Source organism: Pseudophryne corroboree, chromosome 9, assembly GCF_028390025.1.
Source record: "Pseudophryne corroboree isolate aPseCor3 chromosome 9, aPseCor3.hap2, whole genome shotgun sequence".
Taxonomy (NCBI): Eukaryota; Metazoa; Chordata; class Amphibia; order Anura; family Myobatrachidae; genus Pseudophryne; species Pseudophryne corroboree.
In genome coordinates, this window is record NC_086452.1 from 377,270,862 (window position 1) to 377,294,025 (window position 23,164).

The following is a 23,164-nucleotide window of genomic DNA, read 5'->3' on the forward strand; positions in this document are numbered from 1 at the left end:
CATTGGAATTACAATTTCCTCACTCCTTAAACTCATCACCCTGGTACTTCGTTTACACTTCGTTAAAGCCTGACCGCATCTAAATATCAAGCCAATCGTTATGATAACACCTAAGATACATAGGAGAAACTTCCCAACATCCATTATGACTCCTTGAGCCCATTCTCCTAAACCAGTGAACCAATTTCGCGGGTTCAACCATGACACCCAACCAGTCAGCTCATTACCTACAGCAGCAAGAGTGAGATTGTGTCTCCTGCGAAATTCCCACTTCAGTTGGAGAATATCGTCCATCTTTTGGTCTATGACCTCGACCGGGTCCTCGGTACTATTTGTAATATATGTGCAACATTTCACGCCGTACTGCGTTGCCAGTGTGACACAATATCCACATGTCACTGCCGTGAGATAATTGAGAATCATTCTATGCTGAACCAGTTCTGTTTTATAAGCTTGAAGTTCTCTTCCAGTATACCTAAATGTGTCATCATACATTTCTGTGATATTGTCTAACAAATTTGCGAGCGCAGATATGTATTTATAATTCAACACTCCTCTGGCGGTACGAGTGATGTCTAACGCGATTAGAAACTGAATCCCGGTGGATTCATGGATCATGTCAGAGGCCGGATGCTCTGTTCTTTCTATCAGGTGCCGTTTAACTACGTGCTCGTAATGGGTGTGAGTATAAGGAGCTTGGGCAACACGGTGTATATCTTTCATTTTGGCATGTGATACAGTCATTACTTCAGGCAGTACTTTTCCAATATAACACAATCCTTCAGAGTTTGGGGCAAGCCACTTATACGCCTTCCTCCCGCATATGAAATATGCATCATCGGGGAGAACATATGGGACGGAGTAGGACATAACCATATTACACATCTTCCATGTGAAATCTCCTAACCCTAATTCTCCCATCTGTCTAGTACACGTATCAGCTTGTACGATATGTGCACAGTATCCTGGTGATACCTCTCCAACTCTCGTAATCCTATTTCCTAGGGTATACCTATATCGGAAAGATTTTCCTTTACTGGCTATGTGGCGTATAAGCTCTGTATCTGTCGGCATTCTATCTGCTCTATATGAATAGGTCATGGTTTGGTTACTCCATGACACTTCCCAATTTCCCGGCTTTCGGGGATTGGAAATGTTAAAACATATGAGGGATCTATCCACATGATATTGGTGGAGCTTCAAACTAGGAGGACTGGAGATATTAAACCTCCTGTCCACCGGCCTCCCACCACTTAGCTCAAGTACCTCCCCTATCGTTAAAGGAAATGGTACTAGTCCTGATTTGCTATGACCTTGAGGTACTTGAGAGCATACCCAACAATCTGTTTGATTTAACACACTACCCACATTGGAGTGATAGTCACTCAAGGGATGCCGGTCCATGTGGATATTAAAACTGGATTGGCATTTCTTGATGCATCCATCCTCAACTACATTGTCACAGAGCCTACAGATACAGTTTTCTTCAGCTAACAATCCTTCACAATTCCTTCTATGGTCAATGCTATCGGATCGTTTTCTGATACTCGCCTTTGCTTGTTGGTTATGTTGTTTTCGGAAAACTACGCCTCCATCTCTGTCATCAGAACCCATTCCAGAACCTCTCTCGACCTCCATGGTACTCTCACCGAAACAGACTGCTCTGGTCAACATCAGGGTCAACATGAAAACACGGATCACAGTCTCTTGAGGCGAGTCCATCTTACAGGAGGAGAAAAGGAGAAATTTGTAATGGGGGTACAGGAAAACCAGTTTGAGGGGGAGAGAAACTTGTTACGATAATTAAGTTCTCTAGTCTTTGTCGTTCTTACTGTTCTGCCGTCATCTCAAAGGTGCTGTCTCTCAGTCTTCCAACCGAACATTCCGGTGATGCAATATTCCTTCCAAACCAGCGATCTCTCTGTAAGGAGCAATAATCTTGCATTACCATTTGTCTAACTGATGTGTGACATACCATCTTTAAAACATGAAAACATGAGAAAGAAGAGAGAAAACAAAAAAAACAAAAGAGAGAGAGAACAATTCATATATGTATATATCACATAAATCAACAGAGAACAACAACAGGAAAAAAAAAATTTTCAAACATTTTAAAACATTGTCAGATCATCAGGCTGTCATATCTACATGTCCAATGGTTTCCTTGCGCAGTCCCTCCCACCAGCACCTCCATACTCCACCCTCTGTATCTGGCCAGAATACATTGATGCGGATAGGTCATGCTGGGGTTTGGTAGACTTCTGCAAAGACCAAGTAGATATGCAATGTTTGAGTCCTATCAATAATCGTCAGAGATGGGGAGAGAGAGAGAAAAAAAAACATTTTTCACAAATACATTTACAACGTTTCACCTTGTCATTCCTGTGTCTTCAGTGAATGACCTCCCAATTTATTAACCGTTACCTCAGGCTTACCATCAGTCCTAATGATCACCTTTCCTGACTACATATCATGGGTGTGGCCCAAAATTCTTCCTAAAAGATCCCTGATTATAATTGTGTGTGTTATAATTTTGCTCATTTCTTGGTCTAGGGGGTCTGACTTTATGTGGGTTATTACAGTTGCTGGCATAATGCCCTTCTCTTCTACAATGATAACAAATCCTTGGCTTTCTCCATGTGCTAGGGGCCTGGGGTTCCGGTCGACTTGATGCCTCCTCTAGTGCTTGGATGCTCAGTACCATCAACCGCTCTCCCTGTGCTTCCCTGGTTCTTTGGATATTTTGGTCATGCTCGATAGCGGACTCTCTTAATGCAGCCACCGAGATACCTCTCCAATGAGGTATAGAGGTTTGTACCCTAATTTTTAGTGTGTCTTTTAAGCTGTCCATTAATACAGACACAGCTACCTCTCTGTGGTGTACGTTAGTTTCAATGTCATCTATACCAGTGTACCTAGCCATATCCTGCAGAGCCCGGTGAAAATACTCTGATGCGGATTCACCTTCTTTTTGTTTTATTGTAAAGATTTTATTCCACTTTACTACTGTAGGAAAATATACTCCTAACTGTAGATTGATTCTTTTTACATTATCTTGGTTATACTTGTCTGTTAGTGGGACTTCCTCATCTAGCTTACAATCAGCGATAAATTTCAATGAATCAACATCGGGGGGTAAACATGCCCTCAAAACTGTCCTCCAATCTTTGTTATTTGGCTCTGCAGTGTTTCCTAGCACTCTTATGTATTTTTGACAAGCAACTAAGTCTTTCCTGGGATCAGGAAATTCAGACAGAATTGTTCTTAATTCTGTTCGGGAAAAGGGGCAGTACATGGCGATGTTCCTGACAGGAGTGACTCCTGTAGAGTCAGTTTTCCCATTTGGTACTGCAATTACCCTGACAGGATTAAGTCCAGTAACGTCATTCTGAATTGATTCCACGATATGAGGTACATTTGTTTGTGCGTGATGTATAACACCATACGTACCTGTGGACACGACCTCACCTGACCCTCCGTTAGGGGGTTTGATTACAGTCTTTACCGATTTGGTCGCGTCCACCTGGATGTCTTGTGTGATGGCTGCTGGAAAAGGCTCCGACATTGTGCTGGGCTCACTTTCTTGTTGGTGTTCCTGAGGAAAGTTTAACATGGGGTGCGACTTGCATGGGTTAATAGTTGTACATTTAACACTTATTTTTATAAACCTTATTACATTTTACACTTTCATTTTTAATACAGTTACTAAGTGCCTTTTTATCGTACAACATTGTGCCTTTCTCCGCAACCATAATCCTCTCCATTGCCATGTCTCTCCTCTCAGGATGAAAGTTAGGTATGTAAGTTACATTTCTTTGCATGTCACTTTCCTGTAGCCATATCTGTAAACAATCATTATGTTTAACTCGTTGTTTCCAGGATTTTATGAGACAGATCTTTCGCCTTAAATTATGCAATACCTCTAAGTCAAAACTACCTATCCCGGGAAATGGTGCCTTATCCCCCGCAGTCATTCGTGTCCATTCATCACAAAAGGTCTCAGTGTGGGAACCATACCTCCTCCACATTACTAACCGAGCAGACCCTCGGGGTCTGCAAGCCTCTGCAGTCTGAACCCTGACTGCTGAACGTCCCTGTGTTGTGCACTTGGCTTCCATTGTGGACCTTTTTAACACAGAAAACTTGCTAAAATGCACCAAACACAGAAGTCTACGGTGGAAATCCTTAAAGCTCTTCCACTGAACTCCTTCTGCTCCGAGTACAACGAATCCGCCCCTTTTAGCAGACACGTGTAACCGTTACAGGCCCTATCTCTAGAGATTTTCCTGAGAAAATTCCCTTCCTTTTTCTTTACACAAATCACGCTTGCATGTGCTCCCTACAACACGTATGAGGGCAAGATTTACGTATGGATATACTACCTCATATCACGTTGCGTTATTGGTCACACATACAACCGTGCGGTCCAATCGTACCACTTATAGACACTTGTTGCCCATAAATGGTAGGATCATTGGAGTCTCCCTACTGTGCTCCAAAACAGCCAGAGCGTAATACAACGAAAACTTTATCACACTCTGTTGCACGTTTTCACTCAGACCGTGCTCATCACGTTCCACCAAAGATCACCCAGATCACTCAGTTCACAAAGCGGGATTCAATACACTCATACCGTTTTCAACCCACTATCATTCTTATAGTTTTCTGATCAGAAAAATAATTTCCCGTAGTCTGATAGCTGTCCCCAGAGGCATTACAGTAAAGTAAGGTATTTAAACTAAGTTTTGGAAAAACTGAAATCAATTTGTGCTATTATCACGTGGCTATGCTATACCGCCCCCACTAAAACAATGCTATTGTGCGATTTGAGTTTCGGTGGGCGTACCCAGACGCTCCGTTGCGTAATATACGCTGCGTGCGTCGGCCTTTGTGTTGCGTTCGCGAGTCTCAGCCTTTTGTTAGAGACACGTGTACGCTGGCCATACAAAAATACAATTAGCACGTTTATCAATGTAGATGATCTTTAACTGTAATCATCTACCAAGCACCACACAGGTCTTTCCTTGTATCTCAGGCGAAGCTGTGCGTGTGTTTTACAAATTACCCCTTAATGTATCGTTTTTACTCTTTAACTACCAATAGCACAAATCTTTCTCAGCACGTTATCAATTGTGAAATGGCAAACAGGAGAGTGACATGAAAATATACGAAAAAGAAATGCAGCTATATGCGTGTGTACGCAAAACAGAAATAAACAGTTTTAAAAGACACTAGTGTGTTGTTCTTACCTCCGGTTCCCGGATTCCTTCAGCACCCTTTACTAAGCGAAGCAGACGCTTATCCCGTCAGCACTGCGAAGAATATGATCTCCCGCCCTTTGCTGATGGATAATGTCTGCTGAAATTACCTAGCAGAGATATGTGAAGGACTGGACGAGCAGCCAATTGATAAAGCTAAATATTTATCTTATATAAAACCCTTTATGAGGTCTAAGAACACTGTACGCTATTTACGTATGGAGTACCGTAAGGGTACGCTCGTTGCGTAACGATCGCTTAGCCGTGGTCGAGACGCTCAAGCGTCACGTTCGCTCACGGCCAAGAGATCACAGGCAGGCACGCTATTGGCTGTCGACTAACGTAATGATTCGCTATAGCGTAGCGGACGCTCGGGACCACGAGGAGATCACCAGCGGCGCTGACGCTCACAATGTTAAACCTTTATATCTAAACCATAAACAATGTAATATGCTGTAAAACCTTAGTGTAGAGATAGGGTGTAGATGCAACACAGTGTAACCTTATTAACTTAAAAGCTGTTTGAGCGTCACCGACGCTCTGAGAATACTTAACACTATAAGAAATACACAGATACCGTGCTTAGGGTCCAACGCCTAATATATATATTATGAATGTTATACTTGCAAAAGAATTAATACAATACAAGTCATACACTACAATATAACATAGACTACCTAACCAGATAACTACACAGGAAATACAATACAATACTATTACGTTTAAGAGAATACGAGAGAAAGAGGAGAAGAGAGAGAGAGAGAGAGATATGGCCCATAACAACAAGAAAGACAATATGATTGCGGAGAAAACTTACGCACAAGGGGAACGATCGCATGCGCCTCTGGACATCCAGCTCCCGATTTTCAGCAATGAGAACCGTTGAAGAGTGAGCTGGATGTGATCGGCTTGTCTATTTATGCCCCACACACAATACAATTCAATGGTCCCTACAATCTCATTGTTCATTGGACACAGGAATTCCTCCTCGCATTATAACAAAAGGTCATAGGTTGATTCATACAGGTGGGCTGTGACGATTTCCAACTGCTCAGGTGGGTGGGAAACTGGGTTTCCCGCCGCATGAATAAGTAAGTGCAAATAATAGTAAATGGACATAAACTTCTTATGTCCATAACCATCCGCACGAGCGATTAATCCGCTTCAAACCAACACCGGAATATTGCTAATTAAATACTCTTCCGATGGATACTAAACACCACAGTATTACTCCTGTCTGACCCTTCGTATCAAACAAAGAGGGATTTCTCTGTCCATGAACATGCTGCATTAACCAAACTTTCAGAATCTATCAAAGGGACCATGATCTACAAAATACATTATATAGTGGAAATATGTAACGAAAGAGTCGCACGCTACGAACACATGAACTCTACCGTAAATGCACATACCGTGCGCCCGCGGGTGCCCGCAACAGCGAGTATGCGCACGCACGGGAGAGCGCGCGCATGCGCAGCGCAGACCTGTATGAGGTGCAAATATGGCAGTGTGCATTGTGATATTTTTCTGACTTTGACAACTCTACAGCACCAGGCACGTTTTTACTGTAATTTACAGGTGCCTCATACGTTCCCCAAGCTGTCCAACAAACACCCCACTGAACTGCTCACAGTGCCTGGGATGTTGTGCTGCAAACGCCGTTGATGCTGTAGTCTGAGCCTGTCAAATGGCTACCCGCGTGTGCTGCCTGAGACGCCGGGGTCGCTGGGAGCTGAAATTCCAAGCCGGGATTTGCTCCGCCGCCATTATGGCGCCTATTTCAAACATAGCGGCGCTAGCGGTATTCACAGCTAACGGAGTGAGCACCCTGTAAAGACCCTGCCATCTGCTAGCCGCGGCCGGGTCATACTTACCACTGCCACACTGCTGTCCATGTGGCTGAAGGAGCGACCCCAACGTGCGTCGCGAGCAGCGGTGTCCAGTCAGCCCTTCAGAGAGCCAGCATCTCTTAAGCCGGGGATCCAGCACAAGAGGCAAGCATTAAAAAATCAGCATGGTATATTACAAGAGGTCAAACTTATCTTAGTATCAATGGAGGTCAAATAATGGAAACATCTGACCTCCATTGCTACTAAGATAAGTTTGACCTCATGTAATATACCATGCTGATTTTTTTACGTTTTTCTATTGCTACCTGTATTTATTTTTCATTCTGTACTCTGTTATATATCAAAATTGTTTTATATGTTTATACTAATATGGGCTCTTAAAGGTTCCGTATTTTTAACTTTATTATTATAGTATATTTTTAAACAACACAGGTCGCCGTTACCCCTATCCCCCTTTTTCTCTACGCACATCACAGTATTATACCTGTACTGTACTTCTTAGGGGTTGGCTGACACCCAAACATTATTAGGGTTTGTGTTTTATGGTATTTAAGTCATAATATAGATTATTTATATAGTAATATTTCTTTTACTTGGATTTTATCTGACAGGTGGCGAGGTATTCTATTTTCTCACACATCTATATATATATATATATATATATATATATATATATATATATATATATATATATGCGTGAAGAGAGAACAAACCGCGCCAATATGCGATTGCCAGTCAACACTAGTAGTTAGACCAATACACTAATAGGTATAATAAATAAATAAATAATTATATACCTATACAGTCTCCTTTGGAGGACACTCCCTTTACTATAATAGGGCGTCTGCTACACCTTAAAAAATAAGCATTGGTAAAGTGCTTTGTAGGTAATGTAGATAGGAAGGTGGATAAGGTGTTTTCAAGCGACCAATGGTGTCACATAGAATTGGGGGAGACCAAAATTGCATTTAAAATATGTTTACAATTTATTATAAAAATACACCAGTAAGAAACAAGTAGACCTTGATGAAGTCCAGATAGGACGAAACGCGTTGGATGTAACCAGACTTAGCTTAACTTGAGAGGATGGGTTATTTTATGGTTCTTTTTTATCTTGTTTTACTGTCATTTTATGCTATTTATGGTCCCCATATTTTGTATTTTATGATAAACATTCTGTATTTTTTAGCCAGCTCCAAGGATTTTAAATAGCTTTTTATCTGTGGTTCTGGTACTCGACTTGTTTCTTACTGGTGTATTTTTATAATAAATTGTAAACATATTTTAAATGCAATTTTGGTCTCCCACAATTCTATGTGACACCATTGGTCGCTTGAAAACACCTTATCCACCTTCCTATATACATATATATATATATATATATATATATATAAAACGAGTTTTATGGTAAGAACTTACCTTTGTTAAAACTCTTTCTGCGAGGTATACTGGGCTCCACAAGGATAGACATAGGGGTGTAGAGTAGGATCTTGATCCGAAGCACCAACAGGCTCAAAAGCTTTGACCTTCTTCCCAAGATGCATAGCGCCGCCTCATATATCACCCCGCCTCTGTGCTCAGTTCTGTTAACCAGCCCAATGCAGTGGCAAGTGAAAGAGACGACAACTGCCAGTTGCCACAAACACCACATTCTTCCGACAGGAGAAGTGTCAGCGGCTAATGCCATACCAACCCAAAGAAGCTAAGTGCGTCAGGGTGGGCGCCTTGTGGAGCCCAGTGTACCTCGCAGAAAGAGTTTTAACAAAGGTAAGTTCTTACCATAAAACTTGTTTTCTGCTGCGGGGTACACTGGGCTCCACAAGGATAGACATAGGGGATGTCCTAAAGCAGTTCCTTATGGGAGGGGATGCACTGTAGCGGGCACAAGAACCCTGCGTCCAAAGGAAGCATCCTGGGAAGCGGAAGTATCAAAGGCATATACCCTTATGAACGTGTTCACAGAGGACCATGTAGCCGCCTTGCACAATTGTTCAAGGGTCGAGTAGCCGCCCAAGAAGGTCCAATAGACCAAGAAGAATGGGCCTTAATGTGATCAGGAGCAGAGAGACCAGCCTTCACATAAGCATGTGCAATCACCATTCTAATCCATCTGGCCAGAGTTTGCTTGTGAGCAGGCTAGTCCTGTTTGTGAAACCCAAACACAACAAAAAGAGAATCAGATTTCCTAATGGGAGCAGTTCTCTTCACATAGATACGGTGAAATATCAGATATGGGGAACTACAGGACAAGGCACCCAAATCCGACACTCTTCTAGCTGAAGCAATAGCCAGCAGAAACACCACCTTAAGGGAAAGCCACTTAAGGTCAGCTGAACCAAGAGGTTCAAACGGAGACTCCTGTAACACCTCCAAAACCACCGACAAGTCCCAAGGAGCCACAGGCGGTACATAGGGAGGTTGGTTACGCAACACACCCTGAGTAAAGGTATGCACATCAGGTAAGATGGCAATTTTTCTCCGAAACCACACCGACAAGGCAGATATTTGAACCTTGAGGGAGGCCAGACGCAGGCCTAAGTCCAGGCCCTGCTGAAGAAAAGCCAATAACTTGGCTATACTAAACTTGGAAGCGTCATAATCGTTAGATGCGCACCAAACAAAGTATGAATGCCAGACCCTATAGTAAATCCGAGCAGAAGTCGGTTTACGGGCCCGCAACATAGTTTGAATGACCGCCTCAGAAAACCCTTTAGCCCTTAAGACGGAAGCTTCAAGAGCCACGCCATCAAAGACAGCCGGGCTAGGTCCTAGTAGACATAGGGGCCCTGAACGAGGAGGTCTGGGTGTTGTGGAAGTAAAATTGGACGCTCTGACGATAGGCCTTGCAGGTCTGAGAACCAGTGCCATCTGGGCCACGCTGGAGTTATGAGAAGCAGAATTCCTTTTTCTTGCTTGAACTTCCGAATTACCCTGGGCAGGAATGACACCGGAGGGAATACGTACGGCAGCCGAAACCTCCATGGTACCGCCAGCGCATCCACGAATGCTGCTTGAGGATCCCTTGTCCTTGCTCCGAAGACCGGAACCTTGTGATTGTGTTGAGACGCCATCAGATCTACGTCTGGAAGGCCCCACCTTTCCACTAGGAGTTGAAACACTTCTGGATGGAGGCCCCACTCGCCGGCATGCACGTCCTGACGACTGAGAAAGTCCGCTTCCCAATTCAGGACTCCCGGAATGAATATTGCTGATATGGCCGGTAGATGGCGTTCTGCCCACTGTAGAATCCATGAGACTTCCTTCATTGCTAGGCGGCTTCGAGTGCTGCCTTGATGATTTATGTAAGCCACTGTGGTGGCGTTGTCCGGCTGTACTTGAACAGGACGATTCTGAATTAAATGCTGGGCTAGGTTCAAGGCATTGAATACCACCCACAACTCCAGATTATTGATCGAGAGGAGGGACTCCTCCTTGGTCCACCGCCCCTGAAGGGAGTGTTGCTCCAGCACCGCACCCCAACCTCTTAGACTGGCATCTGTCGTCAACAGGACCCAGTCGGATATCCAGAACGGACGGCCCCTGCACAGTTGCTGGTCCCGGAGCCACCAGAGCAGCGACAGACGGACCTCCGGAGTCAATGAGATCATTTGAGACCTGATCCGGTGAGGCAGGCCGTCCCATTTGGCTAGAATCGGCCTCTGGAGAGGGCGAGAGTGAAATTGAGCATACTTCACCATGTCGAATGCTGACACCATGAGGGCCAACACCTGCATCGCCGAATGTATCGACACTTGCGGACGAGATAGGAAGCAACGAATCCTGTCCTGAAGTTTCAGGACTTTCACCTGAGACAGGAACAACCGCTGGTTGTGAGTGTCCAATAATGCTCCCAGATGCACCATGCTCTGAGCAGGGATCAGGGATGACTTCTTCCAGTTGATGAGCCACCCGTGGTCTTGAAGAAACTGGACCGTCGCATCTAGATGACGCAGGAGAAGTTCTGAGGAATTTGCCAGGATTAACAAGTCGTCCAAATACGGCAGTATCCTGACCCCTTGACGGCGGAGTACCACCGTCATTACCGCTATGACTTTTGTAAAGACTCGCGGAGCCGTTGTTAAACCAAAAGGTAACGCCCGAAACTGGTAATGGCAGTTGCCAATCGCAAATCTTAGGTATTGCTGATGAGACACTGCTATAGGAATATGCAGGTAAGCATCCTGTATATCCAGGGAGACCATGAAGTCCCCAGGTTCCAAGGCCAGAACTATAGAGCGAAGGGTTTCCATCCGGAACTTGGAAACCTTCACAAACTTGTTCAATGCCTTGAGGTTGAGAATGGGCCGGGAGGACCCATTCGGTTTCGGGACTAGAAACAGCGGAGAATAGTAACCCCGGCCTCTCTGCGCAAGAGGCACCTGTACTACGACTCCTGTATCCAGGAAGGTCTCTACCACCGAATGTAGAGTGTTTGCCTTTGTCTTGTCCAACAGGACATCTGTCTGGCAAAATCGATGAGGGGGTCGGTTTTTGAAGGCTATGGCGTAACCTCGAGTGATGACCTCCCGTACCTAGGCATCTGAAGTGGTCTTCAACCATTCCTGGGTATACCCTAGAAGCCGGCCCCCACCCTGGGATCCCCCAGAGGGAGGCCTGCCCCGTCATGCGGCAGGCTTATCTGTCTTGGAGGCTGGCTGACGGGCCGCCCAGGCTCTTTTGGGCTTAGGCTTACCAGGTTTGGAAGTGCGGGCCTGCTTGTTGTACGCCTGACCTTTTGCTTTACCTGAAGGATGAAAGGGGTGAAAGGAAGTACCTTTAGCCCTCGACACAGAAAGAGCAGTACTTGGCAGACAGGCAGTTTTGGCAGTAGCCAAGTCAGCCACAATCTTATTTAAATCCTCCCCAAACAGAATATCTCCCTTAAAAGGGAGTACATCCAGGGTTTTTCTAGGGTCCAGATCCACAGACCAGGATCTCAGCCACAATATCCGTTGAGCCAGGACTGACGTAGTAGAGGCCTTGGCTGCCAGGATACCGGCATCAGAAGCCGCCTCTTTAATACAACGAGAAGCTGTGACAATATAAGACAAGCATTGTCTAGCATGGTCAGAGGAGATTTCAGCATCTAACTCCAAGGCCCATGCTTCAATGGCCTCTGCAGCCCAAGTAGCTGAAATAGTGGGCCTTTGTGCAGCACCCGTGAGGGTGTAAATCGCTTTCAGACAACCCTCCACACGTTTATCCGTAGGCTCTTTTACGGTGACCGGTAGAGCTGAGGAGGCCACCATCCTAGCCACATGTGAGTCCACTGGAGGAGGCGTTTCCCAATTCTTAGACAGCTCCAGCGCGAGGGGATAGCGAGCCAGCATCTTCTTTTGAGGCACAAACTTCGTACCCGGGTTTTCCCAGGGTTCCTGACGTATATCAATTAGGTGGTCAGAGTGAGGTAAAACTTGTTTAATCACCTTCTGACGCTTGAACCTATCTGGTTTCTTAGGAGGGACGGATGACTCGGGATCATCCGTAATCTGTAAAATTAACTTAATAGCCTCCAAAAGATCAGGAACATCCACATGTGAACCACCCTCCCCATCAGCCGTATCTGAGTCGGAACCTGTGAGGTCAGTGTAAGTGGCGTCTTCATCCGACGAGGTGTCAGTGATAGCAGTGGATTGTGAGGAGACAAGCGCTCGCTTAGAGGACCACTTGGACGTAGGCGAGCGACGGTCAGACTTTTTAGTAGTCAGGGACTGGTTCAACTTCTTTATTTGAGCAGATAAATCGTCCGCCCACGGCGGGTTAGCTGCAGGGACCACAAACGGTTGTACCGGCATTGGGGATCCCATAGGGGGTGTTAGTTTATGAACTAGCGTATGCAGAAGTGTGGAAAAAGCGGCCCACGGCGGGTCATTATTTGCCCCCGTTGCCACCATCCCACTGGGGGGCAAGGAGCCCCCAGAACCAGAGCCCAAAGCTGCTATATTCTCCTCATAGGTATCTGCGGCTTCAGCAACAGCGGCAGTGTGTTCAGCCCCAGAACCGTTACCCTCAGAAGCAGACATGATATAACTTGCAGTATCAGGTAACACAGTACAATTTGTCAGCAGCACAATACCTCTAGCCCAAACCCCTGCGCAGTGTAGTCAGCACCAGCAAAGATAAAGGAGAGATATGGTGACTAAATCACAGAGAAAAATACGTAATACAGTATATCTTTGTGAAAATCCTATATTAGATAACACCTGACGCACCAAGCCCCCTCAGGTTATAGAATATAGGGATAGCAGGTTGAGTGAAAGACACGAAATGGACACCACTCAGCTATCAAATGCACACACAAATAGTCACAGTCTGTACAATGCAGAGGTTATTACTAACAATAATACTGCACTGGACTAGCTTACACAGCTATATAACAATAGATATAACAGTACACCGTAAGAACTGGATGTATATCACAGGGTAATTGTACTAGGAAACCCTGACTAAGTGCACTCTTTCTTAACTAACACTGACTAAAAAAGGCAGGTAGAATACTTAAGTGTCTTGTAAAGTCACAGCACTGACAACAGGGTTGCCTACCCTCCCGCATTCCCCGGGAGGCTCCCGCTTTTTCATTGAGCCTCCTGCTGCCCCACTTAACCTCCGGGTCTTCCCGGTTTTTCTGCGCCGTCCGCCGAAAATGCGGACTGCGCATGCGCGATCCGGAATGACAAGAGGTGGGGCCATGCATCGCGACGTCATGAAGGGGATGTCCCTTTTATGTAAATGCCGGCCTCTGTTCCCCACATTCCCGCCCGCTGTGGCTCATTTAAATAACATTCCACCCATATAATGACAACGTCCGTGCAGGCCACGCCCCCAACATTCAGGACTTGCGCATGCACAAATTTCATTTTCGGCGAGTCCTGAATGCTGGGGGTGTGGATTGCACGGAGGATGTCATGATATGGGCAGCATATTATTTAAATGAGCCACAGCGGCCGGGAATGTGGGGGAACAGAGACCGGCATGTAAATAAAAGGGACATCCACTTCATGACGTCCCGGTGAAGGCCCCGCCCGCGTCATTCCAGACTCGCGCATGCGCAGGTTGCATTTTCTGCGAGTCCTGAGTCACTTCATGACGTAGACGTCATGTTATTAAAATACCGACCACCGCGGGGGGTGGGTAGCACCGAGGGAAAAAAGACGTCTCATGTCACTAGCAGGCTGCAGCAGGTAGCAGCACAGGCAGGAGCAATGGTGGTCTCTCCCTCACCCCCAAGGTAGCATATTACAATTAAAATGTAATTAATTAATTTAAACAGCATCATGGAGCTGTGTGATGGCTGTGAAGGAAAGAGTGATCATTGAACTGTGGCAATGAGGCCTTTTTTTCTTTCAACTCTCTCTTATACAGAAGTCTGATTTCACTTTTACTTAATACTTGTGTTATGCCAGGGTTGCCTATCCTCCCGCATTGAGCAGGAGGCTCCCGTTTTTCGAGTGACCCTCCCGCTGCCCCGTAAAAACCACTGGGTCTTCCCGGTTTTTAGGTACAGCTCAGCGACAATATGTACTGCGCATGCGCAAGTACGCTGGAATGCTGGTGGGCGGGCCTGCCCACATCATGATGTCGCTCGTGCAGTCCCCGCCCCCGGCATTCTGTACTCACGCATGCGCAGTTCGCATTTTCCGCGAGCTCGGAATGCCGGGTCCGAGGCTTCCCGGGTGATAAAGTGGATGTTATTTTATGTAAATGTTGGCCACCGCGGGGTTCTGTGCGCTGGGCAGCAGTGGCTGCTTGGAAGAGGGTTTTTTTTATATATTTATATATAAGTTCCATAGGCGGCACTCCGATCATATAAAGAACAACACGAACACTGCTTCTTTGGCAAAAAAAAATTTCTGTGCCTCATAGCACTTTTATCAAGCCTCACAAAATAAGAAGTGACGCACTTTCCAATTTTATAGATCCCCGCCACCGCTGCCAGCGGTCACTGCTCTGATAACCCGGAAGAGCCGGCGGTGCCCATGGCAACTGTATAAACAATAACACCAACGTGACACATACAATAATACAACAATACAAACACAAGTAACAGCATGAGATATGCACAATAAAGCTTACAATCCAAATTATCATAGTTAAACATTATAAACATACAGAGAGGGATCAGTACTAAATACCGACGCCGGAATCCCGACCACACAATCCCGACAGGGGTGACGAGCGGAACGCAGCCCCTTGCGGGCACGGTGCCCCGCTACGCTCGGCACACTATTTATTCTCCCTCTATAGGTGTCGTGGACACCCACGGAGGGAGAATATGTCGGGAATGTGCCGGTCGGGATTCCGGCGTCGGTATTTCGACCGCCGGGATTCCGTCCGGTGGGATCTTGACCGCATCCCCATACAGATCATCCATAATAAAAAAACGCATAACTTATATGCAAAGCATAGACCGAATCTGGGACAAAACACCATATATCACCTTATTTGACCAAACATACATCCTACCTATATATCACTAACGTACTAGATCAGCCGTGGCCAACCCACGGCTCTCGTTCGCCTCCCTAGTCCCGCCCACCGCTCCCTCCCTCCCTCTGCTGCTTACCGCGCTGCTGCTGTGAGGGCAGGAGAGCGCAGCGTGCGCCTCTTCTGCCCCTCAGTGTCTACCTTCAATTCAGCGCCGGCCCGTGAGCCAATCAGAGCTCGCAGACCGGCAGCCAACGCTCCCGACTAGCTGCCAGAAGGCGAGCTTTGATTGGCTCACGGATCAGCGCCTAATTGAAGATAGGCACCTGCATCATTGCCGGAGACTGAGGGGCAGGAGAGGCGCACGCTGCACTCTCCTCCCCTCACACACAGGACAGCAGCAGCACGGTAAGCAGCAGGGAATGGGGGGTCACAGTGAGGACATGTGTTTCTGGCACTGGGGTGATAATGCCGATTTATTACCTTATAAAATTCAATATATATGGGTAAGAGACTCAGTACGCAATTGGCGTATGGGGTACCGTAAGGGTACGCACTTAGCGTAGCAGACGCTCAGCCGTGGTCGAGACGCACATGCGGCACGCTCGCTCACAGCTTAACGCTTGGTGTCGAGCACGCTATAGGTGGCCGACTACCGTAATGCTACGCAAACAGCGTAGCGGACGCTCGTGACCACGAGGGGAACACGAGCGGCGCAGACGCTCACGGGATGACACTCAGTAAACCTTGTATGCAACACACTGAAAGATTGAGTTTGTACTGTAAACCTTACTACTGAAATACTGTAGCGATATAACGCTGCTTAACCTTGCTAATATAAAAGCTGCTTGAGCGATTGAGACGCTCCGATTACCCTCAGCAATGTAATAAACACACAATACCTTGCTAAGGTTCCAACACCTTTACTAACAATATTTAGCTAAGTAAAAAAGGAAAAACAGTTAACAGTTCATACACTACAGGCTAACATAAATATCTAACAGAATAACTACACGTGAATATACAATAGCGGCACAATCACAAACACAAATACATAGACTAAGAATGAACGGCTAACATTACATGGGTAACAAAGTGGCCACAGAGAAACATACCATACGGGGAACACTCGCTAGCGCAACCGGATCCAGTCCTCCAATTATCAGAGATAAATGTTGATGAGAGAGAGTACTGGCCGGTCTGGGGACAGTGACCCTTATATACACAATATACAGTGCACTACAAAGGGTCCTATAATCTCATTGTTCATTGGACACAGGAATGTCTCCTCGCACTTATAACAAAAGGTCATAGGTTAGTTTGAACAGGTGGGCTGTGACTATATCGAACTGCTCAGGTGGGAGGGAATCTCAGGATTCCCGCCGCATGGATAATGAACCGCAAATATAGTAAATGTCCAGAAACTACTAATAGACATAACAATACGCAGGAGCGATTAATCTTTACCTAACCAGCACCGGTTTGTTTCTAATAAAATGTTCTTTAGTTAGGTACCAAACACAACTGCTCAAACCCTGTCTGACCCTTCGTATCATACAAAGAGGAATTCCTTTGTCCAGCGACCAGTTACACTAAACAGACTTACAGTTATTATTAAGGGGAACATTACCTATAAAACATACTATTTGGTTTTACTATGTAACGACTGGGTCGCCGACTAGACGCACACAAACTCTACCGTAAATGCACATACCACGCGCTCGAGCGCATGGCCGAGGAAGTGCCATCACGCAGCTGCGAGTATCCGCACGCACGGGGGAAGAATGTGCACGTGCAGCGGGCAAGCGCATGGGGTGAATATATGGCAACGTGTAGCGTGATATTTTTCGACTTTGACAGTCCACCATTTGGCAGTCATCAGTAACTGCCACTTCCTAAAACAGTTCAAAAAAGAAAAATATATGTCATCATGTAAATACCATTTTATGATTGGGTAAAGGGAGGAGAGGAGAAGGTGGGAAAAAGGTATGACCTAGTGAGATAGTAGAAGCATGTGTGTATGAATCCATGTTTGAGGGGTCATGTATCATCGTGCCGTACGTGTTTTAAATCAAGCTTCGAGGTATTGCGAAGTATACATTTGAATCCTTCTTATCCCGTATTACGGGTCTGTGAATGGGCTGTCAAACTTTACCGAGCTCTTTTCGGCTTTTGGTTGCAACAAATGAGGGAGCACATTTAGTTGATGATACATGAATGGGGGGATATGTGAGTGCTGATATCTGTGTCTATATTCCCTATCGACTATGTGTGTCATTACCTAAAGGTTGTAGAGGTGAAGATAAGAAGCAATTATTATAAATGCAGTCATAAACTATGTGAGTTTAAATAAACAGTCGCCGATTGAGGTCTTGTCTGATGTCTTGTCTTGATGTACGTGTTGTCCGATGTCTCTCGGTGATTTTGCTATAAATAGCGAGCAAAAAGCTTTTCCATTGTCCATAAAGTTACAGTCTCTAAAGTATTGGGCTATCGTAAAAGTTAAAGTCACTAGGGATATTGGGGGCTTGTAGCATAGTTCATCAATGGTCTGTATAAAAGAGGTTGTCAAATTCTTCTTCCAAGCGGATGTCTTTGTACCTTGGAGGAAAACAAAGGAGAAACGGGTGAAAGAAACGGACCGTGGAATCACCTTTTCATCACAACATTGTCTCTATCGTTGGGTCATAAATCAAATTAGTTGTTGTTATTACAGTGTCCTCGCTCCTCAGACTCATCACTCTAGTACTACCTTTACACTTCGTTAAAGTCCGAACGCATCTAAATATCAGGCCAACCAATATGACGACTCCCACAATACACAAAAGAAATTTCCCTACATCCATAATAATACCTTGGGCCCATTCTCCTAAGCCCGAGAACCAATTTCGTGGGTTCAACCATGACACCCAACTGGTCAGCTCATTACCCACAGCAGCGAGTGTGAGATTGTGTTTCCTTCGAAATTCCCACTTTAATTGTAGAATGTCATCCATCTTTTGGTCTATGACCTCGGCCGGGTCCTCAGTGCTGTTTGTGATATACGTGCAGCATTTTATTCCATATTGAGTTGCTAGGGTAACACAATACCCGCCTGTCACAGCTGTGAGGTAATTGAGGATCATCCTATGCTGAACCAGCTCTGTTTTGTAGGCTTGTAACTCTTTCCCAGTGTACCTGAACGTGTCGTCATACATTTCGGTGATATTGTCTAACAAATTTGCTAGCGCAGATATATATCTATAATTTATCACTCCTCTGGCGGTACGAGTGATATCTAACGCGAGTAGGAATTGAATCCCGGTGGATTCATGGATCAGATCAGAGGCTGGATGCTCTGTTCTTTCTATCAGGTGCCGTTTAACGATGTGCTCGTAATGAGTATGAGTATAAGGAGCTTGGGCACCGCGGTGAATATCTTTCATTTTACTATGGGATACAGTCATTACTTCAGGCAGTACTTTTCCAATATAACACATTCCCTCTGAGTTTGGGGCAAGCCACTTATACGCCTTTCTCCCGCATATGAAATATGCATCATCGGGGAGAACATGTGGGACAGAGTATGACATTACCATGTTACAAATTTTCCATGTGAAATCTCCTAACCCTCCCATCTGCCTAGTACACGTATCAGGTTGTACGATATATGCACAGTATCCTGGTGATACTTCTCCAACTCGCATGGTCCTACTTCCTAAAGTGTACCTATACCGGAAAAATCTTCCATGGTCGGCTATCTGGCGTATAAGTTCTGTGTCTATGGGCATTCTGTCGGCTCTGTATGAAAAGGTCATGGTTTGATTACTCCATGACACTTCCCAATTTCCCGGCTTTCGGGGATTGGAAATGTTAAAGCATACTAAGGACCTATCCACATGATATTGGTGGAGCTTCAAACTAGGAGGACTAGAGATATTAAACTTCTTGTCCACCGGCCTCCCACCACTTAGCTCAAGTACCTCTCCTCAGTTAAAGGGAATGGTACTAGTCCTGATTTGCTATGACCTTGAGGTACTTGAGAGCATACCCAACAGTCTGTCTGGTTTAACACTTTACCCACTAAGGAGTGATAGTCACTCAATGGATGCCGGTCCATGTGGATATTAAAACTGGACTGACATTTCTTGATGCACCCATCCTCAACTATGCTGTCACAATGCCTACAGATGCAGTTCTCCTCAGCTAACAATCCTTCACAATTCCTTCTATTGTCAATGCTACCAGATCGTTTTCTGATACTCGCCTTTACTCTGTGATTATGTTGTTCTTGGAAATTTACGCCTCCATCCTGGTCATCAGAACCCATTCCCGATCCTTCCTCGACCTCCATGGTACTCTCACCGAAACAGACTGCTCTGGTCAACATCATGGTCAACAGGAAAATCCAGATCACAGTCTCTTGGGGCAAGTCCATCTTAGAGGAGTAAAAAGGAGAAAAATAAGAAGGGGGGGAGGAGAATAGGAGGGAGATGGGAACTGGAGAAAATAACAAAAGGGAAAAAGAAATCCGGCTCGACAAACGCCTCTGGTCTTATTATTCTCAGCGCTCAGGTGTCGTCTCAATCCTCCCTGAACAGACACTCTAGTGATACAACCTCTACCGTCTGTTCTTTATCACGGGACCTCTCTGGGTCAGCAACCTTTTTACAATGAGACGAATGGACCCAAGTCTCCCTCTCGGCAACCTTCAATGCAGTTGTGCTGGTCAATAAGACTTGATATGGTCCTTCCCATCTGTCAATAAGGCAACCTGAGCGTAGAAAATTCTGTATCATTACATAATCCCCAGGTTCAATGTCATGACAATTACTGTCTGGCAAATCAGGAATCACCAACTTTAGATTATCATTCTGATACCTCAATTGCTTACTCATCTTAACCAAGTACTTTACGGTTACTTCATTGTTACATTTCAAATCATCCTGGGGGTTAATCATAACATGGGGTTGTCGACCAAACAGAATTTCAAAAGGAGACAGATTAAGAGGGGACCTGGGAGTGGTTCTGATGCTGTATAATACGATTGGCAAAGCTTCAGGCCATAACAGTCCTGTTTCAGTCATTACCTTGCTCAATTTATTTTTAATAGTGCTGTTTACTCTTTCCACCTTCGCACTCGCCTGGGGGCGGTACGGAGTGTGCAGCTTACTATTAATTCCCATCAACTTACACATTGTTTGAAAGACTTCACCTGTAAAATGGGTACCCCTATCACTCTCAATGATTCTAGGGATACCATACCTGCATACAAATTCCTGCACAATTTTCTTTGCAGTAAACACAGCGGTATTTGTGGCCGCTGGAAATGCTTCAACCCAATTTGAGAACACGTCAATACAGACCAATACATACTTTAAATTTCTACAAGGTGGCAATTGTATGAAATCAATTTGTATTACCTGAAAAGGGCCATCTGTCGGAGGGATATGGGATGGCTCTGTTGGTATTGCCTTTCCGATATTCTTCCTCAAGCAGGTGAGACATGTCATCACTCTTTTACCCGCATGGGAAGAAAATCCTGGGGCGCACCAATAAGCTCTTACCAACTTACACATTCCTTCTTTGCCTAGATGAGTCAGCCCATGTGCCGCATCCGCTAGACTTGGAAGGTATGCTCTGGGTGCCACTGGCTTACCCTGTCCATCTGTCCAGAGTCCTGAGGACTCCTGGCCATATCCTTTTGACCTCCAAACTGCCTTTTCCTGTGGGGAACACAAGTTTTGCATTTCACATAATTTCTGTGTGTTTACAGTATTAAATACCATTAGTTGTGTACTGTCTGTTTGTATGGGGTTACCGGCTGCTGATTTAGCAGCTTCGTCTGCTCGGCTGTTACCAAGTGATACCGGGTCTTGGCTATATGTGTGAGCTTTACACTTGATAACAGCCACTCTGTCGGGTTCCTGTATCGCTGTTAGAAGTCTTTTGATGTGGGCTGCATGCGCTACGGGTGTGCCAGCTGCCGTCATGAAGTTTCTGAGGCGCCATAGGGCCCCGAAATCATGGACTACTCCGAAGGCGTACCTAGAATCTGTGTAAATATTGGCTGACTTGCCCTTAGCCAATTCGCATGCTCTGGTTAGGGCAACCAGTTCAGCAACTTGTGCTGAGTGTGGTGGGCCTAGCGGTTCTGCTTCTATGGTACTTTGGTCATCTACGACCGCGTATCCAGTACACAAGTCTCCCGAGTCCGTCTGTCTGTGACAACTACCGTCAGTGTAGAAAGTAAAATCTACATCTTCCAGTGGGTTGTCACTGATGTCAGGCCTTGCCGTGAAATTTTGGGTCAAATATTCCATACAATCATGCGTGTCATCCCCTGTATTAAATCCTCCTTCACCATCACTCTCATCCTCCACCCTTTGTGCCTGTCCAGGCACACCTGGGAGATACGTTGCAGGATTTAATGCGCTGCATCTCCTTATGGTGATGTTTACGGGGCCATCAATGCCAATTCCCATCTTGTAAACCACACTGATGAGACGTGACTGGTTTGGGCAGAATTCAGTAAAGCTGACACTGCATGTGGTGTATGAATTGTGAGGTTGTGTCCTAGCTCTACATCTTCGCTTTTACTTACTAGCAATGCTATCGCTGCAACACTTCGCAAGCATGTGGGGAGGGATCGCGCTACTGTATCTAGCTGAGCGCTATAGTAGGCTACCGGCCTGCTGGCATCACCATGCTTCTGGGTTAAGACACCTGCTGCGCACCCAGCACTCTCTGTTCCGTACAGTTCAAAGGGTTTTCCATAATCTGGCATACCTAATGCTGGTGCCTGCGTTAGGCACTGTTTAAGTCTCTCAAATGCCATCTCAGACTCGTCTGTGTGCGAAATCCGATCAGGTTTGCTTGATGAGACCATCTCCTGTAAAGGTAGGGCCAGTATGGAAAAACCTGGGATCCAGTTACGGCAATACCCACACATTCCTAAAAACGTTCTAATCTGTTGCTGGGTTTGTGGCAGGGTCATGTCACGAATTGCTTGAATTCTATCAGCGGTGAGGTGTCTCAGTCCTTGTGTCAGACAGTGTCTTAAATACTTCACCCTGGTCTGGTATAACTGTAACTTATCTTTGGAAACCTTGTGTCCTGTGTCTGAAAGATGAAACAGGAGTTGTTTTGTATCTCTCAGGGACGCTTCTAGTGAATCAGAACACAGCAGTAAATCATCCACGTACTGTATTAATACTGATCCACTCTCAGGTTGGAAAGACTGTAAACAATCATGCAAGGCCTGAGAGAAAATACTTGGGCTGTCAATGAAACCTTGTGGTAAGCGAGTCCAGGTGTACTGAACTCCTCTGTATGTAAATGCGAATAAGTATTGACTGTCAGGGTGCAGAGGTACCGAGAAGAAGGCGGAGCAGAGGTCAATCACAGTGAAAAATTTGGCAGTGGGAGGGATTTGCATAAGGATGACAGCTGGATTTGGCACTACAGGGAATTGACTCTCAACTATTTTGTTGATCCCCCTTAGATCCTGCACTAATCTGTAACCCCTCCCCCCACTCTTTTTAACAGGGAAGATGGGACTATTGGCAGTGCTGGACGTCCTTACCAGAATGCCCTGTTGTAGCAAGCGCTCTATTACAGGGTAAACTCCTAACTCCACCTCTGGCTTCAGAG